At 33.9% G+C, this 6181-nt stretch overlaps 1 pseudogene; it reads right to left on the reverse strand.

Annotated features, from left to right (window-relative positions):
• Positions 1 to 4703: 4703 nt before the first annotated feature.
• On the reverse strand, positions 4704 to 5589 carry LOC104675553 (annotated as a pseudogene).
• Between the last annotated feature and the right edge of the window lie 592 nt (positions 5590 to 6181).

Consider the following 6181-nt stretch of genomic DNA (forward strand, 5'->3'; position numbering starts at 1 on the left):
ATTAGCACAGTTTTCCTCTTTTTCTTACTAGTAGAAATTTTTATTTTCTTTGAGATGTAATTGTTCCCATGGTATCTTTAAAATTCTAAAATACTTTTTTCAAAGTAGTACATTCAAAGCATTTTATTTTTTATTTATTTTTTAAAAATTATTCTATTTTACCTTGAGTCACTTTAAATTATTTCATTTTCCCAGAAATTATTTCATATGTTTGATGTTTTATTCAAATTTGTATGATTTTGAATAATATCCTTTGGTTTTTGTTAAAATTGTTTCTCTGCAGTTTAATATACACTATTTCTACTTTTGTGTATTGGCATTTTCTTATTTTTGTTAATTTCATTGACACCACTTAGCAGGGTGTCTCAAATTTCACTAAGGAAATTGAACAGTTTTTCACTTTTTAAACTGTCTTTGTAGGTTAACATCTGTAAATTTCTCCATTTGCCTTTATTGTTACTACATTTGTTCTCTTTCTGTGTGACTATTTGATTGTCAGTTTTATATTTCCTTGTACTAAATTCTGAGTAAATTATTTTTGTTCTCTTTTTAACTATGGAACTTTTTTCCTGCCTAAAGATTCTGTCTATATTTTAGGCAAATATTTATTGATAATACCAATTGTTTTTAGTTTTGTATTACTAAATATTTTATTATTATTTATTATTATTTTTCTTTAAGACAGAGTCTTGCTCTGTCACCCAGGCTACCGTATAGTGACAAGATTACGGTTCACTGCAGCCTTGACCTCATGGGCTCAAGCAATCCTCCTGCCTCAGCCTCACAAGTAACAAGGACTACAGGCACACGCCACCACGCCAACCTAATAAATTTTTATTTGTTTCTGTTTATATGGAGTTTCCCCATATCGCCCAGGCTGATCTCAAACTCCAGGGCTCAAGCGATTCACCCACCTTGGCCTCCCAAAGTGCTGGGATTACGGGTGTGAGCCACGGTGCCTGGCCTGTTTTAATTTCTGCTTTATCTTTTTGGTGGGAGAGTGTCTGCTTTCTTGGGGTTTATTATCTTTCTATTCTACATTCGTTAAGTAGTTAAATTGTTCATTTATATTTATTATTTTTTAAAGATATTTATTATTTGTTTCTCTTTTCACCTGTATTTTTCAAGTTTTTATATACACTGACTTTAGTATTCATTTCTATGCTCTTATGTAGCTAACATTATGTTTCTTTCCATTTGGCAGAGCAGTGATATTCAGGTTGACCCAAGTCACTTTTCAGGAAACCACTGTGTAGATTCATCACGGTTTTCTAGAATCAATCCTAAAAAAAAGTCCTAGATTATCCTTAGTTTAATTACTTTGCAGGCAAATATTGATCTCAGATATCATTTGAAGTTCTGTTTTTTATTCTTAATGTTCAGAAAATATCAGACTTAGACACTAGGCTGTGTTAATGTTATTCCAATTTAGTATTTTTGCTTGTGTCAATCTTCACATCTATGGGGTTCCTAAATATCCCTTTATTTCTTTCATTATTGCCTCATCTCCATTTTCTCTGTTTGCTTTTTCTACAATTGTTAATTGGTTCACTTGATCTTGTCATTCATCCTTTAATTGTTCAATATTTTTTCTATTTATCCCTTTCCTCCTATTTCTTAAACATTTCTTTAGTTTGTCTCCTACTTTATTTATTACACTTTACTAAGTATCTGATTCTCTATTCACTGCACATACATTGAAGATATTGATATTATTCATTTTATCATCATCTCTTTCATTTGAAAGCCATGTAAATATATGTCTATTTCACCTCACATTGTTCCTTATCATTTCCTAATAGCTTGATTTCATCCAGTTTAATACCCTCTTGATGCACATTGAGAATGCAGACAAAAGATACTGTAACCTTTTTATTTTTACAAAACAGATTTTATATTAAAAGGGCCAAAGGGAAACATACAGATTAAACTAACATTTGTCATGTTTACAAATAAATATTATATAAATGTTTATTCTGATTTATTTAGTACTTGTGAGAAAATATTAATTTCCTCTTAAGGAAATTTGCAAATAAAAAGAGATTTGTGTTACAAAATATGGTTAGTGGTCAAAGTACAGTTATGAGTTTTAGAATAAATACAAAATTGTTCCACTTTCTATAATTGCTGTAAAATCCTCATCAAAATTCTTCAATTTTTCCAAACAGAAACTATTGCAGGAAACATTCAGAAGAACTTAATACTTTGATGAAAAAGTTATTTCCAGCACTATATTATATTATTTTGTTTCAGAATTTTAGCAGACCGTTACAATGATTTGTATCTGATTACTACCATGGATATTTTTCAAAAACTACCAGCTGAGGACACTTTTCTTGAGAGTGACATTTACTGGAAGTAATTTGTAATTCAAAACCCTTATAAATGTGGTAGAAACTTTTCAGTTCCTAATTATAGTGGAAGATCATAAAAGGCTGTTTCCAATAGCTTACATACTTCTTTTTACCTAAAATACTATGAATACGAATGTATCTATTATTTAATTCTTATTTAGAAATTACAATGTATCAGGCACTATTCAAAGAGTTTATACATATTAGTTTATTTGATATTCTAACAGCCATATGAAGTGGTTACTATTAGTTTTCCTATTTTATAGATGAGGAATTTATAATTCCAGACAGATTAACTTGACAAAGTTCACATAGCTATGAAACTGATGTTCATATATAGAAAAGTATTTTAATTTGATCTTATATTGCCTTTCACCCTGCTAAATTCTGTTATTATTTCTAATAATTTATCCATAAATTTAACTGAATTTCCTATGTATACAATGAATCATATGTGAGAAAAGAATAGCTTACTTCCTGTATTTAATTGAAAAATAAAAATTGTGTATATTTATTGTGTACAATATATTGCTTTGAAATATGTATATATTATGGAATGGCTAGGTTGAGCTAATTAGCATATGCATTACTTCATTTACTTACCTTTTATTTTTGGTGAGAACACTTAAAATCTACTCAGGAATTTTAAAGAAGATAATACATTTTAATTAACTTGATTCACCATATTAGAAAGTAGATCTCTTGAATTTATTCCTCCTAACTCATATTTTGTATCCTTTGACTAACATCTCCTTGCCTCCCTCACCATCACTAGTCCCTGGTAACCACCCTTCTCTCTATATATCTATGAGTCCAATTCTTTTTATTTCCACATGTAAGCGAAATTATATGGTGCTACTCTTTTTATGCCTAGCTTATTTCACTTTACATAATGTCCTCCAGGTTCATTCATGTTGTCACAAACGGCAAGATTTCCTTCTTTTTATAGTTGAAAAGTATTCCATTGTTTGTGTATATTCCACATTTTCTTTATCCATTTATGTGTTGTTGGATACTTGATTTTCTTTCCTATCTTGTGTATTGTAAACAGTGTTGAAATGAACACGAGACTGCAGATATTTCTTTGATATACTCATGTAATTTCCTTTAAATATCTAACCAGTAGTGGGATTGCTGGATCATATGGCAGTTTTTTTTTATTATTTGAGAAATCTTTATACAGTTTGCATAGTGGCTGTACTAATTTAAATGTTCTATCATTTTAAAATCTTATGTCTTTATGCAGCCTTATAACAATAATTCTTTGAATTTATTGATAATTGATTTATGAGCTTAAATTGTGATCATCGTTTTTGTAAATGTGTGAGAGCAACTTGTATTGTTTAATTGTGGGGCAGAAATCTTCATCTTTCCATTATATTGTGCTTATTATTTGTGATGTTCTCCTAACACCTCAGAAAAAAAATTTTTTTTTTCTTTTCAAATCTCATACCTTATGTTTTCTACATAGTAGAAATTCACTGGCATTTATTGATAATTGATTCACTGCCTATAATGTGCTTATTTATAAACTGTTTTATATTTGGTTGAGAACAAATTGTATTCTCTTGTTTGAGGACAGAATTCCAGATCATACTACTAGGCCATGCTTGTTAACTATGTTGTTCATATATTTGCTATCTTTACTAATTTTTTAACTATTTTATTTATCAAGTTAAAAACATGAATTGAAATATTCTACTGTAGGAATAGATGTATAAAGTTTCTCCCTATTGTTTTATCAATATTTCTATTAATATATTTTGAGGCTAGTTTATTAATGTATGCTTGTTTTCTTCATGAGCATTTTGCAGGGAAATTATCTAGTCGTAAGGATTCTTTTTGTCTTAAAGTTTATTCTCTCTTAAAAGACATATTTTTGCTGGGTAAAAACGTTTTGATTTCTAATCATTTTCTTATAATACTGTAGAGATATTATTTTATTCTTTTGGTTTCATTTATTGCTGTGAGACATCTTCCCTTGGTGCAATTTATGTTACTTTAAAATGATTGGTCTTTACACTCTAGTTTTTTTCTTTTTCTTCTTCTTAATTTTTTTTAATTTTGGTGCACTGCAACTACCATATCATGTGACTAAGTATGTAATATTTACTGCGCGTATTAGCTTCTTATATCTGTGGATTCAAGTTTGGCATTACTTCTGAAATGTTGTCAGTTATTTTTCTTTAAATATTCCCTCCTCTTCATTTCCACTGTATTTTCCACTAAACTCGACTCGCATTATTTTATCTTCAATATTTTTAAACTTCTCATTTATATTTGTCTTCTGGCTTATCTATACTGCATATTTCTTCTAATTTTCTTTTCTTTTCTTTTCTTTTTTTTTTTTTTTCAGGCTTAATTCACTTTATTTTTCTTGTATAAAAACCCTATGTTGTAGCCACAGCTGGAGCCTGGGTCCGTGGCACGGAGACTCTGGTGTGGGTCTTGACAAGGTGGTCAGTGAATTCTTGATAGGGAGACTTGGTAAATACAGTCTCCTCCCAGAGGTCAGGGGTCAGGTAGCTGTAGGTCTTAGAGATAGCATCAAAGGTGGCCTTAGTGAAGTTGCCCAGGGTGGCAGTGCAGCCCAGGCTGAGGTGTAGCAGTCATCGATACCAGCTGTCATGAGCAGCTTCTTGGGCACAGGTGCTGAGACGATGCCAGTGTCCCTGGGTGCAGGGATGAGGCACACAACACAGAGCCACAGAGACCTGTCACCTTGCAAGGGACGGTGTGGGGCTTGCCAATCTTGTTCCCCCAGTAACCTCTGCACACGGGGACGATGGAGCGTTTGGCCAGGATGATGGCCCCACGGATGGCGGTGCCCACCTCCTTGGAGCACTTAACACCCAGGCCGACGTGGCCATTGTAGTCCCCGATAGCAACGACTTGAACCTGGTGCGCTGGCCAGCACGGGTCTGCTTCTGCACTGGCATAATCTTCAAAACCTCGTCTTTGAGAAAGGCCCCCAAGAAAAAGTCAATGATCTCAGATTCCTTAATGGGCAGGGAGAAGAGGTAGATCTCCTCCAGGGACTTGATCTTCATGTCCTTGACCAAGCAGCCCAGCTTGGTGACGAGCATCCACCCCTTATCCTCGGCCTTGCCTCCGCGAGCTCTGCGTCCCAGGCCCCGATGCCACTGCGGAAACCTCCCCGAAAGCCACCGTGGTTCCCCATCCCAGGGCCACCAGGGCCTCTGGGCCCCGCCGCTGCACAGGCGTCATCCGCCATTTGGTGTTTTATCAGAGAAGAAGCTTCTTCCAATTTTCAAATATCTGTTCAGAGTGGTGTATGTTTGTTTGTTTTTGTTTTTTGTTTTTGAGACAGGGCCTTGCTCTGTCACCCAGGCTGGAGTGCCCTGGTGCAATCTTGGCTCAATACAGCCTCCGCCTGCTGGGTTCAAGAGATTCTGGTACCTCAGCCTCCAGAGTAGCTGGAACTACAGGCACCTGCCTCCATGCCTGGCTAATTTTTGTAGTTTTAGTGGAGATGGGGTTTACTATGTTGGCGAGGCTGGTCTCAAACTCCTAACCTCAATTGATCTACCCACATCAGCCTTCAGGATTTTGAATTTTTTTTTTCCACACATGAAATATTTTCAGTTAAAGTTAAAATGATTATTTTCTTAGTAATTTCATTTTTTTTTTTCATATTTTGCTGAACATCCCTAATAGCCTCTATTGACAGCTTAGTGTTTTAATCCATCCTCTTACTTCAGGGCTTGGCAAACTTTTCCATAAGTATCCAGATGTTAAATATTTTCGGCCCATGGACTATACAGTCTTTGTTATAACCATTCAACTCTGCTGTTACAGTATAAACA

Source organism: Rhinopithecus roxellana, chromosome 6 (assembly GCF_007565055.1).
Source record: "Rhinopithecus roxellana isolate Shanxi Qingling chromosome 6, ASM756505v1, whole genome shotgun sequence".
In the NCBI taxonomy this organism is placed as follows: Eukaryota; Metazoa; Chordata; class Mammalia; order Primates; family Cercopithecidae; genus Rhinopithecus; species Rhinopithecus roxellana.